This window comes from Cyprinus carpio, chromosome A7 (genome assembly GCF_018340385.1).
Source record: "Cyprinus carpio isolate SPL01 chromosome A7, ASM1834038v1, whole genome shotgun sequence".
NCBI classification, from domain to species: Eukaryota; Metazoa; Chordata; class Actinopteri; order Cypriniformes; family Cyprinidae; genus Cyprinus; species Cyprinus carpio.
In genome coordinates this window covers 44,357,068-44,369,999 of record NC_056578.1, presented here as the reverse complement: position 1 = coordinate 44,369,999, position 12,932 = coordinate 44,357,068, and the positions used below count along the sequence as shown (strand labels likewise).

Here is a 12,932-nt window from a genome sequence, read left to right as displayed (position 1 = left end):
AAAAATATACAAATTAAATGAACAAATGAATGAATTGACTAACTAATGAAAATATTAAAGAAAGAAAGAAAGAAGGTCAACCAAATAATGAATAATGAAAAGATTAAATGGACTAACAAAAATAAAGGGATCATCGAGTGAGTGAATGAATGAATGAATAATTGAATGAATGAATGAATTAATTAATTAATAATTGAATGAACGAATGAATCAATGATTAAATGAATGGATGAATAATTGAATGAATGAATGAATTAATTAATTAATAATTGAATGAACGAATGAATCAAAAAATTAATGAATTGATTAATTAATTCATAATTTAATTAATGAATGAATGGATGCATAATTGAATGAATGAATGAATGAATGAATGAATGAATGAATGAATGAATGAATTAATTAATTAATTAATAATTGAATGAAAGAATGAATGAATAATTTAATGAATGAATGAATTAATAATTTAATGAATAAATGAATGAATGAATGAATGAATGAATGAATGAATGAATGAATGAAATAAAGAATTAATAATTAAATGTATGAAAGAATGAATAATTGAATGAATGAATGAAAGAATGAATAATTGAATGAATGAATGAATGAATGAATAGCTGACACAATGCTTCTCCACACGTGATGTGTGAGATCTTCCTGTCGTTGATGCTCCTCTGTGCGTTCTTCAGGAAGTCAGACGATTGAAGGTTTCAGGGCTGAGCTTCTTAAAAACAGGTGTGGGCCTGAAAGAGTCTGCCAGTGAAAGAGCTTTTGTGCTCAATACGACCTCAGCGTCAGTCTTATGTGCCGTTTGCAATTTTTTCCCATTTACTTTAATAATGAAATTATTCAGTCTCCGCAGTGTCTTTTTGAAAATGAAAAGATGATACGCATCTGCCTGCGAGCCCAGCTTTCCGCGTTGACAAATTTCAAATTACAGTTTTCAGAGGAGCGTTGAATGAATGAAAATTGGTCCCGTAAGCGAAGAGGGGAAAGTAATGTCTTCATGCCTTGAATAGATTTTAAAGGATCACGCAGAGATGTGCTCCCTTTCAAACGGCGCTTTTGTCCACTGATGTGCCCTTTCAAACGAGAGCAGACGACTGCAAACAAATCGCAGCCCCACTTGGACAAATTACGCTCAGAAATAGCTAAACGATAAACGCTGTGAGACTGTCAACAGCCGAAGCAGATATTTCACATTCGACACGTATATCTGAGAGAGACGAGGAGATGCTGCTGTTTTAGCAGTAAAGCTTGTTTGAGTAACTCTAAAATAAGCAAACGGGCCTCGATACGAAGAAGCGTAAAATTGACAGCGGTGGTATTTTTCTGTCAGGGCCAGCCGCCGCGCCGCACCATAAAGTGTCACTAAAGATGACAAATCTCCAGTTAAGCTGCATCATTCTGCCCAAATCTGTTGGAACATGGCTCGTGAACTCGCCTGCTTCATTGTGCTGCCGAAATGACTTTCTGTGCCCATGCAAAAGCGCCCCAGAATGACAATACCATGTGTTTGAGCTCAGCTCTGGCAGGCGCTTTGGCTGAGCTCCACAGGTGACCTCGTGCTCAGGAACCACAGGCCAAGGGCCCTAAAAACAATCCGTCACGTGAGCGCTGACATCACCAAATGGACTCATGCTTGGGCCCTGCGTTCTCACTGGTGGAGATGAGGAGACCTTTCCTCCCCCGGCGCAGTAGCTGACAGCCGACAGACGGCAGGAGATTTCAGTGTGAGCACGACTGATACGATCACAGAACCGACGAGCGACTGCATAAACCGTGGCGGCCCGTCTGAGCGCTTCCAACAGGCTTAGCGGTGCTACGAGGTTGCTAAGGTGTTTGTTTTTAAATCGGTTTGAGTCACAGTCATAACAATGCTTGACTAGAACTTCCTGTAATACTGCTGAGAAACAGTCATGTGTTTGCTTAAACTGTTGTTTTAAATCTTTAGAATTTGAAATATTTTCCAAAAGTCAAATTGAAAATCTGGGATTTAAATCTGAAAGTAAAAAAAAAAAAAAATCTGATTTAAATTCCAGGTTTTCAAATTGACTCAGTCACATATAGTAAATGAAATTTTCAGGAGTGACAACTGCATTTAAATACGGTAGTGAATCCCCTAAATGATCATTTTGTGATCATATTTCACTCTCGACATAGCAACATTCTTATTTTGCAACATATTATTTGTCATTCTATATTCTGTCATATTAGTAATATTACAGCGACCAAAGACTTATGTTCAGCGGTTTTAACAAAACCATCATCAACCGAGCCATCTTGTTTAGGCTGCTGTGCAGAGCGTGTTCTTGAAGGGTTGTCATGTCCACTTATTATAAGCAACGTTTATTAAGCATCTTTGGGCTTGTTGTTTTGCTCAGCTCATAAAGCGATCCAGCTGATGGAGTTAATAAAATAGGCAGGTCATGATATTTGGGTATGTGTCTTATTTCCAAGATGAAGCATTTGGATTTAAGTTTATTATGGGCTTGTTCTTGCTTTTATTCCAGCAAGATCTGGCAACATGTTGTATGAGTTAATGAGTGATTTCTTGCCCTGCGCATACAGAGAGACACAACTCTGACACTCGTTTAATTATGTAGCTGCCCAATGAGAACTAATCAAATATAAATAAGTGACACTGATCATGTGACTCAAGATGCTCTCTGGATCATCTCAAACCATGCTGGAGAAGTTGATCACCAACTTAGACAAACTAAATACTCAGACACTTTCAAATTCATGTTCATTTTTACTTTTCACTTTGTTGTTTCACTTTCACTTTTCAATCGTTATGCTGAGAATATAACTTGTAAACTAAACAGCTAAAAAATCGAAATATAACCTAGCATCATGTTTCTTATTGTATTCTTTTATCAGCTGCCATTTTTATTTAAGAATTAGTTATAAAATACCTTATTTGGTAAAAAAAAAAAAAAAAAAAAAAAAATGTAAGTAAAGGATAACTGTGATCAAATGTCTAGAAAACATTACGTAAATTAATTGTTAATCAAAAAAAAAAAAGTAAATGTGTTGTAAATGCTGTATTATTATTATTCTTTTTATATATTACCATTCCTAGTTTGAAAATGACCAGCTTTGCTATTACAGCAGAAGTAGCAGAAATATCTCAGGGCACTATTCAAATATTTTGTCTTTGACAGAGTCAGAGTCAGAGAAGTTGAGAACAAAAACAGCTTTTTTCATGCAGAAAGTAACAAAATGCCTGAGCATTACCTCATATTCCTGAGAAAACTTCAAGTTGTCGTTTGCTTTCAGGCGTTCGATGTGATCGGCCAGCTCCATGACCGGGATGGGAGGGTGACTGGCCATCCCTGCAGACAGGAGACAGACAAAGAGTCCCAGTGTTAGCGCTAGCACACCAGAGCCTACGCCGAGAGATGGGCATCACAGAGGATGAGGGATGTGAGGTTTGTTTGGCCTGTATGATTGATCGAAGCAGCCACATGCTCTGAGAGAATGGATACAGAAGCCGCACAGAGCATTCCTAATGAAGAGAGGAATGTTATTCGTCCGCAAGCGTTAACATGGAGGGAAACATGGTGGAAAGATGGAATAGAGAAGAACGTTAGGGGTTGGATATTAAAGTTTGAGCGGCGATGAGTCTAAAGGATGCTACATATCAAACCCCGCCTCCTGCGCTGGCGTGAGGCAAAGCGGCGTGAGGAGATGAACGCAGTCCAGAGAGGAAGTGAAGGAGATGAACAGACACAGTGGCATATGTAGAAACAAGAACAACTAACTTGACAAATGGAGGTTACTGGGGTAAACCGATGTGGCTGAACCTGCAAAGGAAAAGGGGACGGGGATAAATCATACTAGCTGACGTTAAAACAAGCAAATGTGGTGATCGGTCGCTATCGGAACTAAAAAAGAGGCAGCAGAAACACAGTCTGAAATGACAGTCGACAGTCACAAACAATGCTCCACCTTCATCTCTAAGTTTATTTGTTAGTAAAACAAATTCACACATGCTAACGGCTAACGGACGACAAACATGCGGAGATGAGGATAACACGTTCAGAAGAAAAAAAAAAAGACACAAATGTAACAAGGACAGAGAAGATGGCGTGCATGTTTATCATGCGCATGTTTGTCTGTTCTCTAAGGGCTTCAGCAGTGAAATTCACAAAGAAGGCGCGTGTCTGCGAGAGAGTTTGTGTTTGCACTGCAGAGGATGCTTTAGAATAGTCGAGCAGCAGAAGCTGCTCTCTGATAACCGGTTTGCATAACAACAGCCTGCGTGCCGCAGAAAAAGAGGCCGTATGCTTGAACTGCGGTTCTTTCATCTCTGGGCTGATAGAAGAGGGCATTAGCTAATGGAGGCAGCAGGAGAGAGCTGCCATCCACCGCCTCTCAAGACCCATTACCAGCCGCGGGGTGACAATGAAACTGCCATTCGGAGAAAACGCATCGGAGCGACATCAAGCACCCTCAAGATGAAAATTGAGATGGGGAGGGGGGGCGGGTGACCGCACGATGGCATCAAGGGTTTGAAGAGAGGAGGGCTAATGCAGAGGCCGTTCTCTCTGAAGAGAGGGATCTTCAGCTGTCGAGAGCTGCGTTCGGGCTGCCTGAAGGGAAAATGGAGGATGCAAAGCTTCTCTAAGAGGCTGTTTGCAAAAGAGGGGCACGAGTCCGCTAATAAAGAGGCGCCGAGAGGATTGAGTGCATGGAAAATCGCTCTTGAAACTGTGTTGCAATGCAAACCCAACACATGAATACGAACCCTGGCCTGTTCGCATCGTTGATGAATATCAAAACTAATGTCACTGCTGTGTAAGGATGGGAATCACGTTCAACGGCAACATTGGGCACTTGATGAATGGTTCAAGAAGAAAAGCAACTTGAGGTGGTTTTACTGGGCTTGCTTTAGCTAGTCTCCCAGACTCACCTGTTGACGAGTGCCCAAAACCACTACATATTTAGTCTTGACTCAGGCTGGAGGCATGCTAAGACCAGCTAAAGCACCTTAGGATGGTTTAAGATGTTTTTCTTCTTAGGTAAACAGGTGTTCATCAAGATCTTCAGTTGTGTTGTTTTGTCTGAATTCTGTGGACACGCTTGCCTGCTTTCAAACACAGTGGGAAGCCTAAATGTGTGTCTTGTTCCAAAACAGTGGTAACCAAGCATAAACATAGACACTGGGTCTTTAGAACTAGTCTGAACAACTAATAGTATCAAGGAGTAATCAATCTTACTTTTTATGAGTAGGCTAAACCGTTTATGCCGCCATCCATCCACAGCATGGGTAGCGGGTTCTGGTCTGAGCCATTTTTATCAGAAAGGTGAAGAGTTTCCCTCCAGTCCATCTGTCTTGCTCTTGCAGTCCAGGTGTTTCTGACAGACAGACAGATGGACTCCGGTTCAGTGTGTTGAGAGCTGGTCTCGCTGGCACCCGGGTTCTCCTCTGAGAAACTAATGGAGCAACTGTTGTCACCGCTGTTCTGCCCCTCAGAAAATAAATCTATAGGTCTTCACGGCTGGCCGCTCTAGAACCGAGTGCATTTCACCTTGTTCACCAAGGTCAGGAGGGAAAGCAGCCGTTCACCGCTCAACAATTCCACATTCCTCTGTGACTCGTTCACACTCCGCTGCTTTCAAACACAACAGCCCGCCTATGTGTGTGTCGATTCATCAACTGAATATACAATCAGCAGCAGAGGTTTTGAGAGCCACTGGCTTGAATATATATCTCCATAGTCTTCTTCAGCTGGCTTCGGTTTGCCACAGCCCTCGCTCTTCAGGTAAACTCACTGAGGTGTTACGAATGCACTGCGAGGAGTTCTCAGGTCACCTGTGAAGCTGCAGTACCAGAATCCAGAGGGATTTCCTGCCCTTCCGTCTGTCCGGAAGCCACCTGTCCCGTGCGTTTGTGAGTATTCAGGCCAATTCCAACGCAAGAGGTGCGTCTCTGTATCTTTGGCTCCATATGGCTTACAGACCCTCCCATTGAAGAGTTACTCCACTGCAAAATGAAAATTTTGCCATTAATCACTTAAACCGTAAAAGCTTTGTTCGTCTTCGGAACACAATTTAAGATATTTTGGAATCTTAAAAAAAACAGTAGGCTTGAGACTGTCCCATAGACTGTCAAATAAATATCAGTGTCAAGGTCCAGGAAAGTATGAAAAGCATCATCAGAATACTCCATCTGTCATCAGTGATTCAACTGTAACATTATGAAGCGACGAGAATAATTTTTGTACATGAAGAAAACAAAAATAACGACTTTATTTAACAATTCCTCTCCTCTGTGTCTCTCCAAATCAGCGAAGCACCATTTTTTTGCAATTCTGAGCAGTACAACGATGGCGTACACTCTTCTGTGTCAGCCGCGCTGCGCCGATGCGCTGTTTGCTTTCAAACCAAAGCGTAAATACACGTAAAAAACATATCCTTGTGGCGCAGTTGATACAGAAGAGCGTAAGCCGCCTGTGCGCTGCTCAGATTTGTCAAAATGGCGCTACGCTGATTTGGAGAGACACAGAGGAGAGGAATTGTTGAATAAAGTCGTTATTTTTGTTTTCTTCATGTACAAAAAGTATTGTCGTCGCTTCATAACGTTACGGTTGAATCACTGATGACAGATGCAGTATTCTGACGATGCTTTTCATACTTTCCTGGAGCTTGACACTGTTATTTATTTGGCAGTCTATGGGACAGTCAAAAGCCTCCCTGTTTTCATCCAAAATATCTTAAATTGTGTTCCGAAGACAAACAAAGCTTTTACGGGTTTGGAACAACATGGGGGTAAGTGAATAACGGCAAAATTTTCATTTTGGGATGGAGTATCCTTTTAAACCTTTACTATGCTGAGCAAAACAAGAGCACCACTTTGACTTTATACACACAGGTCTGTTTGTGTCCATGGACTCATTTAAGACTGTGTTTCTGCATGAGGCGTCTATAAGCTGGCCAATGTATCACCATCATTCTCCCAAATCTAGTGATATTACTTGCTGTCTACACAGGTATCATCTGTAACTGACCCTCGAGTCACTGATTTGACACATGCAGCACCACACAGTTCATTTCAACTGATCCACAATTTGATAGACCTTGTAATCAACGTCTGTCTTGCTTATGGATGACACATTCTCAATGCATTATGGGATTGCCTTTTTGAAGGTTAAATGCAATGCTTCCATTCAATTTGGCCAACATTGTAAGCAACACAATCTTGCTGCATGGATTTTGAGGAGCCTTCAAGTCTAGAGTGCGCCTATAAATGCCGTCAACGTAGGCAGCTCACTAGTCTTTGGAACAGAGCTAGTGTGTTCTAGACCAGTGTTTACCCATCCACAGCCCAGAGTTCCCCCAATAATGCACATTCTGTACATCTCTCTAATCAAACACATCGGATTCAACTCATCAGCTTAGAGACCCTTAAAGTTAAACCGAGCGCATCAACTAAAGGAGACATCCACAATATGCACTGTTGAGGGTACCCCGGTTTGGGAAACACTGATCGAGACTTCCTCATGATTCAACTATTTCTAAGCCTAGAATCCTCACTTCACTGAAAACAAGTCACAATCAAAATCTTTTGTTTCAAAACTCAAGGAGTTGGCTGATGGTTTGTGTTTGACGGTGAAGATGAGGAGGATGGCGGTCGGCCGCTCTTACCAGGAGTCTGGAAGTTCAGACGGCGTAACTCCACGGGGTAAGCAGGGTGATGGGAGGGCATTTCTTTACCGCTGGGCAGACTGCCTTTCCTGGCCTCTGACTCTGCCCCTTTTCCTGAAATAAATACATTGTATATTTCAGGACAAAACTGTGTTTCGACTGGGAAGAGGTCAAGCAAACATGCTTGTGATTGAAATTCAAATGTGACACGTTCTGGCATTCTGTGAGCCATGACCACTGCGTGTGTCTCAGGTACAGCTCTTCTGCATGCTCTCACCTGTCTGGTTGACTGCTCCAGTGAAAGCGGCAGGAGGGGAGAACAGAGGGTTAGTACGCAGAACAAACACAGATCTCCTCATCACAACTGCTGATATTCAGAGCGGCTTTGCATTTATTAGTTTTCATCTGATGTGTTCTATTAAAACACATCCACTGTGCCTGATCCTAACTAGATTTGGTGTGTTACATAATATACTCAAGGCTTTATCTCACAGTCTAGTTTCTCATATAATTCTATATATTTTGAATATCCTAGTGAAAAATAAATATTATTTTTTATATTCTATAATATTATTATAATATTCTTATTCTTTTTCATGTTAAGTATAATACAAATACTTTTACATAGTTACGTAATTCAATTGTACATAAATATCCTGAAATTGTACTTTTAGTATACTAAACTGGTATATATAATACGGAAGAGGATTAGGGCCAAGCAATAATAAAAAAATAAAACCATCTCGAGATTAAAGTCATTATATTGCGAGATTAAACTCGCTTAAATTTCGAGAAAAAAAAAGTCGAAATACAATCTTGAGATTAAACTCATTAAATTTCGAGAATAAAGTCGTTGTGTTTCGAGAAAAAAAACTCGTTAAATTTCGAGAAAAAAAAGTCAAAATAATCGTGAGAATAAACTCATTTAATTTCGAGAATAAAGTCGTTGTGTTTCGAGAAAAAAAGTCGAAATGAAATGTAGAGAATAACGCATTCGATCAGTGTTCATTGCATAGCCTATATCTTTCAGTAACAAAAAAATACTATCAACTTTAGCTAATTATGACACAATAATAATAATCACACAAACTTTAAAAGAGAATTTGCAAGCAGCTAGGTCTTTTTAGAAGAAAAAATCAGTCCAGTTTGCGCGATGTAGGCTACTCGCTTTTGTCCAACATGAAATGACAACCAGAGGACAAATGCAAGGTTATATCGCTTGCTTCACCCAAATGCACTCTGGCACTTGGACAGCTATGATAAATTAAAACTGTACGACATTGCCATTAATGGCGTGTAATGTAATGAGTTTATTCTCAAGTTTGTATTTCAACTTTTTTTCTCGAAAACACAACGACTTTATTCTAGATATTTAATGAGTTTATTCTCAAGATTGTATTTCGACTTTTTTCTTGAAATTTAACGAGTTTAATCTACCATAATAAAAAATAAAAAAATAAAAAAAAATAAAAAAAAAAACAAAAAAACAAAAAAAAAAAAAAAAAAACACCAAAAGTCTGCTAAATTGGAACAACTAATTTTGTACTTTATGCACTTTAACTGTGTAGAAGCAGTACTGAAGTCCAACTAAAGACATACTGAAGTAATCTGATTGTACAAACGTGGAACTATTGCAAGTAAACTTTTGATACACTTTCAATATCTTGCTTTTAAACACCGATATTATTCAAAGATCATACAATTATCATCAATAGTGACAATAAAACACATTTAAAGCTTAATATTAAGAAATGTGTATTTTGCACAAGTAGTACTCCAAATAAAGTTTCATTATAATTTTTATATCAGTAAGTCTTGAGCGATCTGTCAGTAAATATGTTAATAGATTTTAACTATAATTAGTATGAAATAAACATAGTGAGGAGAAGAGACTTGTTTCAAAAAACATTAAAAAATCTTACCCCAAACTTTTGTATGGTAGTGTATTATTATTATTTACTAGGGTATAGGGTATATATAGTTCATAATAATAATAATGTTTTTGAAACAAGTCTCTTCTCCTCACCAGGACTGCATGTACTTAATCAAAAATATGGAAAAAAAATAATATTGTGAAATATTATTACAATCTAAGTGTATCATTCCTCCATTAATTCAACTACACATTAAAAACTAATTTAATCCTGTGATCAAAGCTGTATTTTCAGCATCATTCCTCCAGTCTTCAGTGTCACATGATCTACAGAAATCATTTATCCTCAGAAATCAAATGACAATCTTTTAATCCCTGATATTTACAGGTTTTTTCATTGTGCATGTACTGTGCACGTGTCTTGGCAGCAGGAATTGCTCTTGTTTCTGTTTGTTTGTTCTGAGTTGGTGCATCACAGGAAGCGAGTGTGTTGTGTTGTGGACTTTGTAATATTACACTATGAGCTGTGTGCATGAGCCCGTGACATTGATTCTGTGATTAACAAATAAATCTGCCATCAGAAGACATCAAATAACCCTGGACATATGAAGGACCTCATTACGATAGATGTTCAGCTCAATGCCTGACTTTAATTTACAGCAGATGATCAGATCAGTCTATATTCAAATGAGCACCACAGATTATCAAACAGATACTTACAATGTATAACTGCAGAAACACACACACACACACACACACACACACACACACACACACACACACACACACACACACACACACACACACACACACACACAAACTCTTAAAGTCAACATGAAATCCAAATTGACTCCATTTACTTTATTAAAGGGGTCATATGATGCTGCTAAAAAGAACATTATTTTGTGTATTTGGTGTAATGAAATGTGTTCATGCATTTTAAGGTTAAAAAATATTATTTTCCACATACTGTACATTATTGTTTCTCCTATATGCCCCACCTTCTGAAATGCATAATTTTTTACAAAGCTCATCGGTCTGAAAAGTGAGGAGTGCCCTGATTGGCCAGCTATCCAGTGCGTTGTGATTGGCCAAATGCCTCAAGCGTGTGACGGAAATGTTACGGCCATTAACATACTGTGTTGCATGTCCTGGTCAAAACACCGGCACAACAAGCTAAAAAAAACAATAAGACCCATCACAAATGAGCCACTTGTTGCATCCATTCGGGACATAATTATGGATTATAATGAATTATATGTGTGTGTTTTTACGTGTTGCGTTGCATCGCGCCGCGTAAAACATAAAACCATGTCTGAATTTTTGATTGGAAAAAACGACAAACAACAAGCTCTACTCTACACCAGCGATTCTCAATCCCAGTCCGGACAAGTGTGACATCATATACCTCTGTAAATAAATACCATCTAAATTCCCGTCTCGTACACTTCAATGCACTTTGAATGGAACATATACATTCGCTCTGAACTGGAATCATGGCAGAATATCCTGTGATGTACACTTCGCAGGGCACTTACGTTCGAATAGAACACACGTTTGAAGCGATAAGAGAAACTAACAAAATGTGTAGCGCAGGGAGTTGCGAGGACTGGAATTAAGAACCGCTGTTCTACACTGCACAAAACTCGTGCTTGAATCATCAGTGGCATATCCTTTACATATGTAAACATACTTACAGACTGTGAGTCAGAACAGAACATTGTAGTCTTCTCTCCCAGGATCAGGAAACAGTCCTCCATAAAGTGCATTGCTCACATCTCTATATTTGGGTTGAACTGTTCTGGAACAGTGTTGTAAATACAATTTTACCACTGATTTCTAGTTGTGTCCTCTTTTGGAAGAACAAACAAAGTAGTTTTGCTTTCACAACGAAACCGTCTCCACGACATGGCGCCGGCAGCAACAGCGAGAATCAAAGGTTACACCTGCTTTCTTTGCGTGAACATTTGGGCAGCATTACGGAAATATTTCCACATAGTGACATAGACATGTGGGAGCATGTTAGAACGAGCCGTTTCAGGGGGGCGTGGACGAGTCTTAACTTTTTATAAAGAATATCTCTTAGGATTTTAAACTTTAGACTTTGCAACTGTACAGATCTTCTTTATGCACCAAGAGCTTTTAACACTCCAAAGAGAAAGGAAAACTTGAAATTGCATCATATGACCACTTTAAAACGTTTCTACTCTTATCGTGAATAATCAATGAACATTATTCCAGTGATCAGCTTGCTTTTACAATCTTTCACCCTAATAACTCAGAAATGAAGTCACTTGGATAATGATAAAGGCAATAATATCCCCTCTTACAAATTGTATTTTTTTTGGCTTGAATCTGGGCTAATGGGTTATTAAGTTATTTCAGAAGGTTTCTCACATATCTGATTTGAATCGTTTAACCTAATGTACTAAAATAACGGAAACTTAAATATTATTAAAAAAACTATATGAACACACACACACACACACACACACATGTATATATATATATATATATATAAACAAAATAAAAACTGATAAAAAATATTAAAAGCTACAATAATATCTCAACGATACTAAAATAGCACTGGCTTGAATATTCTGTTTTACTCATAAATAAGTCACATTATATGTAATATGTAATGTATATGTAACAGTTATTGACGGTGTTTCTCCACGGTTTCTACCTCTTGTACAGCAGGATGGCGATGACGATGCAGATGATGAAGATGACGGCCAGCACGGGCCCCACGACCCAGATCAGACCCTCCTCTTCATCGATTATGGGCTGCGGGTCGATATCAGCAAACATCACCGGATCAGAGTACGGACTCGCCGCGTACAACATCTGCAAGAAAAACCACAACAACATTTTTGTTTTTTTCTCTTGGTTTATAAAAAGAGCAGAAATTATATTAAAAGTAAAGCATTTAAATGGAGTGCAGCACATAGCTTTGTTAAAGCACTTGCATGAATTACTCAGAAGAACAAAAGAGTTTGCTATTTCATCTGTAAAGTGTCTAAATCATCCCTTTGAGGTGGAACTACTACAAAACTGTTTCACATTTACATGCATTAAACTATCCTTGTATAGATCGCACATGTAATGGTAAGCACGTAATGAAATGTTTCTGAGTAATGCAGGGAGCGTTTCTTTAAAGCCGTTTCCTTGCAATAGATGGCAGCCTATTATTATTCAAGCACACAGTCAAACAGCCTCAACATGCTGGAAACAATTAACAGAATCAATTAAACTGAAATATAATATGAATATAATATAAATACGATCATATAAAAACACATAAGTCAGAAGTCTGAAATCCTGTTATGACTCTGATTAATGTAATATTCATCAGTGTGTGTTGCCTTGTGTTCAGTGATGTGAGTTGCGGACTACATTCAGTGAT

The 12,932-nt window shown here is 38.8% G+C and overlaps 1 pseudogene; it reads right to left on the bottom strand.

The window, feature by feature from the left end:
* Positions 1–12,932, bottom strand: part of LOC109056765 — a 322,386-nt pseudogene that overhangs the window by 17,892 nt on the left and 291,562 nt on the right.